This window comes from Rhineura floridana, chromosome 4, assembly GCF_030035675.1.
Source record: "Rhineura floridana isolate rRhiFlo1 chromosome 4, rRhiFlo1.hap2, whole genome shotgun sequence".
NCBI lineage: Eukaryota > Metazoa > Chordata > Lepidosauria > Squamata > Rhineuridae > Rhineura > Rhineura floridana.
This window is the reverse complement of record NC_084483.1, coordinates 34393508-34405646: the sequence shown is the minus strand read 5'-3', so window position 1 is coordinate 34405646 and position 12139 is coordinate 34393508. Positions and strand designations below refer to the sequence as shown.

The following is a 12139-nucleotide window of genomic DNA, read 5'->3' as shown; positions in this document are numbered from 1 at the left end:
CATGCTTGAGTTTTCACGCCCCAAAGAAAATGTTATATATTTTGACTATCGATACACTACATAATCTTTGAATGCCCATTTTGTACCCCCGTCCTGGTTGTGCCCACTCTAGTTACATTGCTGAAACAAAGCACACGGTAAAGAGACAAAGGAAAGCAACCTTGTGTTTACCTGTGATTTGCAAGTGAGTCATTCTTTATTGCCAGAATTCTGTTTGATTTTGTCTTCCCAAATTAATTGACTACAGTTTTTTGGAGAATCTTGCATGGCAACTTAGCTGTGCAACAAGCAGGACCATGCAGAGCTTCTGGAGGCTGAGCCAGTATCCTCCATTCCCCCACATTTTGATCTAACATATATGCTTGTCGGTTGATAGAATATTCCTCAGGACGTTTGTCGCCTGGACAAATCAGGCCACCACAAACAAACACTTTGTTATCCCCCAGAGAGCACACCGCTTGTGAAAGATCCAAGCTGTCGTTATTTGGCAAGAGAGGCATAAGGTTTGTGGATTTGTTCATTTTGCTTTTCTGCAGATTTATTTCCAAACTCTCTTTGTGGCTCTGTATGCTCAAGATGTTCTCCTGTGGAAAATACAGCAAGGGCTTTTGAATGAACTGGATGGGGAATGTGAGGCATCGCACATTCCCAGTTTTAGTGTCAAAGCAATCCAGCACACCTACTCGGGAGAAGTACCCATTCACCAGGCATCGCCCTGTCACAATGTAAATAGTCTTGTCTCACTTGGTGATTAACGCAGTTACATCCATAGGAATAGTCATTTTCTCAGCAAGAATCCACTCCTTTCCCCCTTCATCGTACTTGTAGATACTTGAAACGTATGTTCTTGGGGCGGTGCTTCCTCCTACGGAGTACACTGCCCCCCCACAAGTCACCATGGTGTGGAAGGCCAAACCTATAGGCAGATCTGGAAGTCTGGTCCAAGAGTTAGTATCCGTATCATACTTCCAGGCTGTCTTCAAGCGAGAGGACTGCTCTGTTGTTCCTCCAGAAACATAAATGTATTTCCCTAATGATGTTGCACTAGGAGCAGCTGCTTTGTATGGCATCTCTGTGAGCTTTAGCCAGATGTTCTCTCCAATGAAATAAGCAAAAACTCCGCTGTTGAACTTACCCTGCTCTTTTCGTCCCCCTAAAATCACCACGGAGTCCATTAACGCCCCTTTCCTTTGGTAAAGCATCAGGCTTTGAGGATTTTCCTGTTTACGGTCACTCAAAGTACTCTCTATGCGAGATAGGGGGCCGGTGTGGTCTGAAAAGAGTACCACTTCACGGCAAGCAGCTAACAGCATCTTGGTGGAGACGGCAGATAAATGTATGTAGGTAAAATACTCTTTAAAAAACTTCTCCCTTTCAGACTTTTCATATTTTACCCACTGGAAGAGAGCCGAAAAGGTCTGGTCCTCATTTTGCACATGAAGATTATCATCTTTAAGGAGCCTGCTGAAGATGTGATAAGGGCAACGCACAAAGTCTGTTATGCCAGGGCCAGCCCAGTAATTGAAGTTGTCTCGTATACCATCATAGGCAGCATTTCCCATGTCTTTCATATCATAACTGGTGGCCAGGAGCATGTAGCAGAGACAGTTGTTCTTCTTAAGGGACCTAAGGAGGAAGTCAGAGCAGTGGCTTTTTAAAGTCTGGGAACTGAAATACTTGGCTCCCTTCAGCAGCTCCTCCACGTTCTTCTCAGAAATCACAATCTTCCCAGTATAGAAGTAGTCAAGCAATTCCTCCACCAAGGCCAAGCTCAGGAACTTGGCATCAAAGTTAAGAAAGAGTCCTTCGTCAGCTTTCATGTCATTGCAGGATATTAGAGTCCTAATATGGGGAGACATGGCTGCTAAGACATTGAGGTGGGCGTAGAAAATATTCTGGTCCACGCTGACAGCCACATCGCAAAACTCCTGGTTCTTTCTCTGTTCGTTGAGGGCCTGCATCACAAAACTGTTGTGGTTCTCTTCTATAAACTGCATCCTCAGTTTTGGAGCCAAGCTTGTCTGCAACTGAGACAAGCCTATAAGCATAAAGGACTCTTTGCCCAGTTGTTGAAGACCCTACTCTGGGTACAGAGGAGTGATGTCATCAAATATAGGTGTAAGGTCACAATTATCTGTGACATGGGTTGGGAAGAGTATTTTCAAATTGTCGTGTGTTTGAATCCTTGCTAAGATTCTGCCTTCCCTGCAAATTAGTCAGACAGAGACTTTAAGCTTTAAAATAAGAAATAACTACTTTATTCTGGAAGTACATGTTTGATAGAAAAGAGTCCTAAATCTGGTTAACTGGCTAAGTTGGAGGAGCTCTGCACTGGTCCCAGTGCAGCCCTCATGCTTGTTGAGAGGGAGAGACAAAAAAATATGTCTGCTCCCAGAGAGAGAGAGAAAGAGAGAGAGAGAGAGAGAGAGAGGAAACCTAGGAAGGCAGGAAGGAACTAGGATCCTCTCAGGGAACTCGGGAAGTGTAGCTTTGTGAGGGGGATGGGGGGGTTCTCTTAACAACTCTTAGCACCCTTATCAAACTACACTTCCCAGAATTCTTTGGAGGAAATCATGACTGTTTAAAGTGGTATGGTACAGCTTTAAATGCATAGTGCCGATGGGGCCACTGGCTATGTGCATAGCTGCTATTAAGGACATAGCTTACAAGTAGGGTTGCCAACCCTCCAGGTTTGGACCAGCGTCTTCAGGGGCCAATCCTGAAGGTTTGATAAGCCTCTGCTGCTGTCTCACCCTGGCAAGTGTTAATCAGGCACATCATGTACAATATGCTCCAGCCCAGCCATCACTCCTCAGCTGACCCTTTAAGAAAAGGCCACAACTGCAAGGGGTTTCTGATTGTCCCAGGTGTGGGGCAGCACAGTGGAGAAGCAAGCCCCCTTGAAGCCGGACATGATGGAGTCAAGAAGCCTGAGCAGCAAGGTGGAGGAGATACAAGCAGGGGCTTAAGTCAGTAAAGAGAGGGAAAAACTCTGGAAACCAGTCCTGGGTAAATGTTGCAAAATGAAGCCAGGAGACGTGGGGAGTGGATGAGCCATCATGTACAATATGCTCCTGTCCAGCCATCACTCCTCAGCCTTTAAGAAAAGGCCACAACAACTGCAAGGGGTTTCTGATTGTCCTGGGTGTGGGGCAGCACAGTGGAGAAGCAAGCCCCCTTGAAGCCGCACATGATGGAGTCAAGAAGCCTGAGCAGGAAGATGGAGGAGATACAAGCAGGGGCCTAAGTCAGTAAAGAGAGGGAAAAACTATGGAAACCAGTCCTGGGTAAATGTTGCAAAATGAAGCCAGGAGACGTGGGGAGGGGATGAGACAGTCCAAGGATGGCTAGAGAGAGTCAACTAGCATTCATTCAGGTGCTAGCTCTGGGGGTTCATTCATTCCCCCAATAAATCTGTTTTCTTAGTCCTTCAAAGGGGAATCCTGGTGAGCTAGTGCACCTTAGTGGTAAATCACCCGCTTTGCATGCAGAAGGTCCCAGGTTCAACCCCTGGTATTTCCAGGTAGAGCTGGAAATGTTCCCCGGCCTGAAATCCTGGAGAGCTGTTGCCAGCCAGCGTAGACAGGCCTGAGCTAGATGGACCTTTAGTCTGACTGTATATATGGCAGCTTCCTAAGGACAAAACCAGGCCCCGTGGAGGTGCGACTGAACGTTAACGTGACCTATGCAGTTTCTCAGCTTCTTAAAAAGGAACCCAGATCTGCTCCAAACAACAAGAGGTCCGCTCAGATACAAATGCAAAAGTAAACCGAGGGCAAGCCAACCCAACTTTAAGGTAAAAGCATCACATTTGATTCAGATATTTTGGGACGCAGGGCTCATGCCAGTTGCCTAGCAGCAGGGAGGGAGGATCCAGCAAGCTTAGGAGGGTGACAAAAAGGGCCCCAAAGAGTGAGTTGGTGTCCAGGAAGACCCATTTCTCTCAGGTTTACAGATTAAAGGTGAATTGAAGGGGTGAAATTAGATCTGTAAATTCTAACCAGACTTTAGAAGGGTAAAGCAATCTCGGTTTGAAAAAAATCTCCAGAGATTTTTTCTCAACCATAGTTGGCAACTCTAGTTGGTTGGCTGGCAGAGAAAGAAAAAGATTGCCTTCTGTGAAATGAGTGTGTGTGTGTGTGTGCTTGCTTTTTGTGAAATGGGGTTATGTAGATTCAAAGTAGTCTTGGACTCAGACCCCCCCCCCGTGCCTTGTCCTCATTTTTTTTTTGAGGAAGTTACTTGTCTTCTAGTTACTTGATCCAATTTTGCCTTCTGTAAAATGGGTGTTTTGTGTCTGGCTGTGCCCCCTCCCTCGGCAGCCATTTTTATGTTGGTGCCCTCAATGCTTTCTCAAAATTCCAAATAGGCCCCAAAAGGTTAGGGACTAGGGTTGCCAGGTCGGAACCATCCAAAAACCTGAGAAAATGGGGGCGGGCCCTACTGACGTCACAGGGCGGGCCCTAGTGACATCATTAAACATGATACATTGTATCAACCACAGTTGCTTGGAGCATACCATTCAAAAAATTTTTTTCTGGAGATTAAAATAGAAATCTTACCTAAAATAGGGTGTTCCTAGGTCCATCTGAAGTGACAAGGTCATTCTTTCTCACAAGCTTAGGGTGATGCAAAATGGAAATGGACTGCCTTCAAGTTGATCCCAGATAGGGTCTTCATGGTAAGCAGTATTCAGACAGAGGTGGTTTACTATTGCCTTCCTCTGAGTCTGAGAGGCAGTGACTGGCCCAAGGTCACCCAGTGAGCTTCATGGCTGTGTGGGGATTCAAACCCTGGTCTGCCAGGTCACAGTTCAATGCCTTTAGGGAACATTTAATCTAGCTTTCTTGCTTCTGGCATAAAGGGTTTACGTGCCCTCAGGCCAGGCCATTATTGGAAGAAAGAAGCTCAGTGTTGCAGAGATGTTAGATGGGAGCACAGATGGATGCCCCTGAAGGCAGCAACTGTAAACATGCTTATTAAGGAACTAAGCCCCATAGAACTCAATAGGACTTACTTCTGAGTAGATACGGTTGCAGCCATGTTAAACAAATTAAACCAGAACTATCACTAGAAGCTAAAATGATGAAACTGAGGTTATCATACTTTGGGCACGTAATGAGAAGACATGATTCACTAGAAAAGACAGTAATGCTGGGAAAAACAGAAGGAAGTAGAAAAAGAGGAAGTCCAAAGAAAAGATGGATTGATTCCATAAAGGAAGCCACAGACCTGAACTTACAAGATCTGAACAGGGTGGTTCATGACAGATGCTCTTGGAGGTTGCTGATTGATAGGGTCGCCATAAGTTGTGATCAACTCGAAGGCACATAACAACATAGAAGGTAAAATTCATTGCCTCTGGCCAGTGGCCATGTTCACTACTGTGACATGGCCCTCAGAAGACTGCCCAGAAAGGAATGTGCCCCTTGGGCTCAGATTGGCTCTACGGTGAGGATGGGGGAACCTGTGTTCCTCCAGATGTTGCTGGACCCCATACTCCCATCACCCTCAATTATCTGTAGGCCTGATGAGAGTTGTGAGCTGACTGTAGTTATTACAGAACTGATGCACAGCCAAGCACATTTACAACCTGGCAAAGGAGATACAGTGATGAAAGCCGTGTCTGGAGGTGTGGTGTGTTTTTTTTGTCTCTGTGTGCAAATTTACATCACGATGCAGCCACACAACCCTCTCGGGAGGTTTAATAGCTAAGAATGCAAAATAGGCTGCAAAATAGAACATTTTAGCACCTGTCTGCACACTAACAAAAAAAAAATAAGGCAGTATTCCTCAACATGTTCCTCACAGGCAAATTAAGGACAGTGTTTGTTGTTTAAAATCAGGACAGCAGAGTGCACACAATGCCACATTCACACCACACATTTAATTCACTATTAAACTGCTACATCACACAATAATTTGCATTAATTAACTTATTTTGTAGAACCCAAACTTTCTTGTAGACCTGTAGGAGTTTCATAGGCACTAATGCAGGGGTCTAGTGGGAAATCCAGCCCTGCACACAAGTATGCCACAATGCTGCTGGAGGAGCCCTGTTGGATCAGAGTAAAGGCCCTTCATATGACAAGCTATATGGCTCTGTGTACCATTTGCTGGGAATCACAAGTGGGGACAGCGCTGCTGCACTCGGGTCCTACTTGTGGGCTTCCCACAGGCATCTAGGTGGTCACTGTGCAAACAAGACGCTGGACTAAATGGGCCTTTGGCTGATCCAGCAGGGCTGTCCTTATGTTCTTCAAACCCAGCATCCAACCCTGGCCAGTCAAATGCATCCTGTAAGCTCACAACCAGACAGCAAGGCGATAGACCAGGGATTTGCAAACTCACCACTGCCACTACTTGAACATTACTGAGGGTTTTGGCAGACCAGTTAATGACTTTTTTGCCTGCTGAAGCAATTGAATGGTTTTTAATTGCATAAAGATGAAACATCTTATAAAAGATTATCCAACATAAGAATAATCTTTTATAAAAGATAATAATGCTTGGGAAAATAGCAGGGAGTAGAAAAAGAGGAAGGCCAAACAAGACATGGATTGATTCCATAAAGGAAGCCATATGATTCCATAAAGGCATGCCTACCAAGATCCTGCTGTGCGTGCTTCTTGGATGTTCTGGACCTTGTCCCGGCTATCTACAGCAAGATAAAGGCGGAGGGACAGGCACATCAGCTCTGAGAATTGTTCATCCCACAGCCGCCGCTCCCTCTCTCTGAGGTTATGCAGCCCATCGCTCTCTCTGCCCCCTCTCTCTGAGGTTATGCAGCCCATCGCTCTCTCTGCCCCCCCTCTAAGGTTATGCAGCCTTCTCCCTGAGGGTCTTCAGCCCCTCTCTGAGGGTTATTCAGCCCTCTCCCTGGGGTTCCTCAGCCCATCTTTCATATATAAATATTCAATACATTTAGGTCTGAACTTTCACAGATTTATCTATAAGTCCTATTGATCTCTATAGGGCTGTATAGACATGTATAGGATTGTTCCATGAAAGCCTACATCAAAAACCATACATATTCTAATAACAGGCAGTGAAACATGCAATATTTTAATAACTATAATCATGATAGTTACAAGTTGGTATTTTCTTTTTAAAAGTTGGTGTTTTGATTTAAAAAACTTAACAATATGCAGGAAAAATGAAGAGTAAAACTACCCCCTTTCTACCAAAACTTCTATTGAATGTAGGCCTTAACAGGAAACAGTTTCAGGAAGTATAACAGACACAGCATGCCTTGCCTTGTTGCCAGTAAAAGGGAATTGCTTCAGTGGCTCATTTAATAAGTGTCATTGAAGCCATTTTCTTTCCCTGGCAGCAATGTGTATGTATGCCATTGTTGGCTTTAAGATATATAAAAAATACACACACAACACATCCAAGCAGCCTGGCCATGAGGGATGATGGAAAACATTCTGAGAAAGCAAACTGAGGAGGAGAGTATGTGATTTTTGAGAGACTTCTGTTAAGAAAATGTTTCTAAGAGCATCAGGCCCCTGTGAAAGTAAATATTTGTAGTGTCTTTAGCTACCTAGTTGTTGCTTCTTATCAAAGCCTCAAATTCCCAACCATCCTTTCCTCCTTCCATGCAGTGCAAAGGATGAGGAGGATTTTAGATGCATGACTTGTCTGTCTCAAGAGATAGCCCTGAGAATCACAATTCAACCTTCCTATTAAGAGTTCTGGATAGCAGTTACTGTTATTCCTTCTAATAGCCAAGTCAGGTGGTGACTACTGACAGCTGAAATGAAGCCACTGAGAAATAAGAGGGAGATATCACTACCTTTTGTAATAAGTGCCTGAGTGTTGTGTTTGGAATTAAAGAAGGACTAAGGGTTTTCACTGGTTGTCCTCTTCAGGGATAAGTCCCTTGTACAGCAGTTGCCTGCTGAAACACAGGGAAGCACCTTTACATAATGCAACATGAAAGAGGCTTGTGGCTCACTGGGGAGGATATTGTTCCTTCTAGACTTTGTATGCCGAACAGACAGACAGACAGTCCCCCCCCTCTCTCTCTGTGCCTGCCCGAGCCAACCTGCTCCTGCCTCCAGTCCCAACGGCCGTCTCATTCCAAAGGACGAACTCCTCCCTCCCAACGGCCGTCTCATTCGAAACGACGAGCTCCTCCCTCCCAATGGCCGTCTCATTCGAAACAACGAGCTGCTCTAGCGGCCGCAATGGACACCGCAGGCACAGACTGCCTCTGGGTGGGAGGAGCGGCCGCCGTCATGCATGCGTGTGTCAATCACGCATGCGTGCCTCAGGCGGACACTCAAAAGCCGGAGATCAAAGTCTTCAAAGCAACTATGGCCGGAGGCCGGAGACGGCCCCCTTTTGCCGGAGACTCCGGCAGAAAACCGGAGATCTGGCAACCCTAGTGAGGAGTAAATTACAGTCCCCAGAATTCTTGAGGGGGGATGTGCTTTGAATGTGCCTAAAGGTAGGGCTCTCGTCTCATTTTTCATCTAGTTGCAGCCCAAACGTTATTAATAATTATTGGACCTATTAGGATTCTGTACCATCCAGATTCCAAAATCACTGTTTTCTGTTTGCATGTAATTGCTACAAACACCTTTTGAAGGATTTTTATTTCTTAAGCTGGCATTTCTGTAAATGCAGGTAGCTGATATCATTTTGATTACGTAGAATGTACCTCTTTCAATCCTTACATCTCCTTTTTAAAGCATTATTATACAAATTAGCAAAGCCAGCAATTCACAGTATACATGAACATTTTAATTGATGCTGTATTGAAAGCCAAAAGAGATTACATGATATGAAGATGCATTAAGTTTGTCCCAGTGCAAAAGTCAGCAATGTTTCATCATAGGGGAGATAATGGAATATCTAAATAGGTTTGGGGGTCACAGCTACTGGTTCAGTTTGTATTGATTTGTGCGAAATTTTTCATTTGAGCACTGTTTGAAAGGGGAACCAGCATGGCTTATCTTTACTCTGCAGCTGGGACTGTGCTGGCAGTTACTAATATGAAATCACACAAGCTTGAAAAGGCATTTCTGACTCTAATAAGATGTAGTTTTCCTTCAGCAGACTGAAATTTTCAAAAGCCTTGGATGCTCTTCCCATTTCTGATTCCATGTATTGAGTAGGCAGTGGCACCAATGACGTGTTTACTGATTCTACGCCTCTGTAGTAAACATACAATGCAGGCACATGGCTTTAATGTAAAAGGAGCCTGCAATTTATTTATATACCTGTGCATCTCATTGAGCAAAACATAAAAGCTGCTCTGCATACTACATTTGTTGATGTGTGTTTGTGCTCTTTATTTCTGTGGTGCCAGGGGCTGCTCTACAGGGCTGTTGTCCTTTCGGAGGAGACTGTACTGAAGACTTAAGAACTGCTGCCATTATAGCAACAAATGGACAGTTTCAAGAAAGGGGAAGTAGTTGTGTGCACAGGCAGAACAATGCTCAAACCATATTAATTTAGCTCTCCAGTATTGTAAAAGCTGCTTCCGGGAAACTCTTTGCCATTTTCCTTAGCAAACTTCAAATTCAGACCATTTCCCTGTCTGTTGTTGTTCAACCAGGGCAGGTTACAACACTGGAAAAATACAGTACAGTAGTGTCCCACTCATACGGCGGGTTACGTTCCAGACCCCCGCATAAAAGCGAAACCCGCCAAAAAGCAGAACTCCATCAATAAAATGGTGCCCGACACCTGAAAAACACTGTAAAAGCGGAACAAGCCCCATATGAGTAGGGCCTTACTCTAATTGAAAGCCGCCGTATTAGCGTGCTGCCGAAAAGCAGGCTGCCGAAAAGTGGGACCCTACTGTATTAGAATTGGTTAAAACAACTTAGAATTTGAAGAACAGGGTGGGTCCTAAAAATATACATAGCTGTCAAAAGCAAGGTAAAGCTGTGTGTCTTCAGCGTATACGAAAGCTATGCAACAAAGGTGCTAGATGCGCCTCTATGGGAAAGAAATCCATATTATCTACAAACCCAGTTATTTTTTAGGCATCATCTAGGCAGGTGAATGTCCTGTTGTTCCCCACCAAGTGCTAGGTTATGCAAAAGCCTTCAAGAAGAGGGATGTTTCTCAGGGACATTTTGCTGCCTGAGGCAAAGAGCAAGATGCCATCTCCTCCACCCATTCCATTTACAGAAGCTCACTGGTTTAGTGGTTTTCAATAATGTCAAAGGGACAGCATCTTTCACCATACTTGAGGAAATCAGACTAATTTAAGGGGCACATTACAGAGGTTGTGTAGTGCCCATAGCCCTGTCCTCCAACACAGGGAGACAACTGGTGGGCTCAATAGTCATGGCTGAGGGGCTGATGCTGCTACCCCCAGCATCTGCTGCCTGAGATGGTCGCCTCACGGGCTAATGATAGAGCTGGCCTTGGTTTTGCATAACCAAAGAGTATGCTTGCAACCTATTCAGAACATACTTATACTCAGAATAATGCATTTCCCTCCTTTAAACACAAAAGGCCAGAAGTTGGGTAGCTATCTGCTGATATAAGAGGGAGGAAGGAGAGCTGACAATCACGCATGCCTTTCCTTCTTCCCTTGTATAATATCAGAAACTGTCCTAATAAGTTAAAGACAGGGCTGGTGCCAGGTATGACTGAGCCTGCCACAGGTGCATGGCTCCTGCCTGTTCCACCTACCTCTCTCCTGTGTTCTTCTGCTGCGCGCACTGCAAGGACAGTGCTGCCATCAACCAAGATGGGGGCAGAGGCTTCTCTAAGGGGCTGATACCCCCACCTCCATCTTGGTTGATGGCATGCATGTGCGGTACGCTATGTGCGCGCACATGCCTGCCATCAACCAAGACGGCGGTAGGAGCATCAGCCCCTTAAAGAAGCCTCTGCCACCATCTTGGTTGATGGCAGCCCTGTGCGTGCAGCGCATGCAGCAGCAGAACACTGGCAAGAGGTAGGTGGAGCAAGCGAACAGGCGGGCAGCCTGGAAGCTCCATCCCTGCGATCCACAGCAGGTACCCTGCCATTGATCACGGAAGGGGAGCGCTACTCTCCCATCCTAATGAGGGCCCTTCCAGGGGCCCCTCTGGGCTGCAGAGGCCCTCAATCAGGGCCTGACCTGGCTGCCCTTTGGTGTCGGCCCTGGTTAAAGATGTACTTTGCATTTAGTTTCTTGGAAAGAGCTTCACAACACACATTTCATTCTACATCAGAGCTGCCTCAGGATACCAATTATATGAAAACCAAAGTGGTATAGTGGTTAGAGTGTTGGGCTAGGATCTGGAAGACCAGGGTTCAAATCCTCACTCAGCCATGAAACTCACTGGGTGATGTTAAGCTAGTCATCCAGCTCTCAGCCTAGCCTACCTCACAGTGTTGTTGTGGCCATGTATCCACCTTGAGCTCCTGGGAGGAAAGGTGTCATATAATGCAATGATAAACAAATGAAAACAGTACACAATAGTTTTCTAGACACACACAGAAGTAGACATATTTATGAACTATTGCACCCAGTAATGTTGAAAAACAACTGCTGCGAAAACACAGCCATTTTCCATAGGAAAAAGGTGAGGGAGATACTCTGCTGTAATACCATTTCCAGAGGCTGAGTGCAAGACACGACAATAACCAGCAGATGGTGCAGTTTGCTTTCATTAAACAATGGTGTAACACAGATTCTGTATAGCATAGGAGAGGGGCACGTATGCTGACAATCTAATTCATTTGTTACTGATGAAGTGTGTTTGCTGAAAAACTGCTCTGCTGTCACAGTGGTACAGTATGGCTGCATTGATTTTATCAGTTGCATTGATCACACAGTTAATGGCATGGCTTTCCCCCACAGAAGTTCCATCTGTAGATACTGCTGTGAGAAGTATAAGAATATGATCTGTCTTTTCCTCTCTTCCACTCATGGAACCTACATTATAGGCTAGAGTCCGAATAATAATTCATGGCTGCCTCATCGGGTCCAGTAACTTATGAAGTGACTTGGAAGAGTTTTCAATGCAAACTGTAAACCCTTTGGGTATGGAAAAAGATCATCATCATGTCACTTGACTACACCTAGCACACTTTTGGTACGAAACGTAATTTAACTCATAGCAGTAGTAGAAGCAAGCAGCAGCAGTGGTAGTAGATGAACTCTGTGTGTGTGTGTGCGTGC

At 45.2% G+C, this 12139-nt stretch overlaps 1 pseudogene; it reads right to left on the bottom strand.

Moving 5' to 3' along the window:
- Positions 1–233: 233 nt before the first annotated feature.
- LOC133384305 (calicin-like) lies at positions 234–2107 on the bottom strand (annotated as a pseudogene).
- Positions 2108–12139: the final 10032 nt, after the last annotated feature.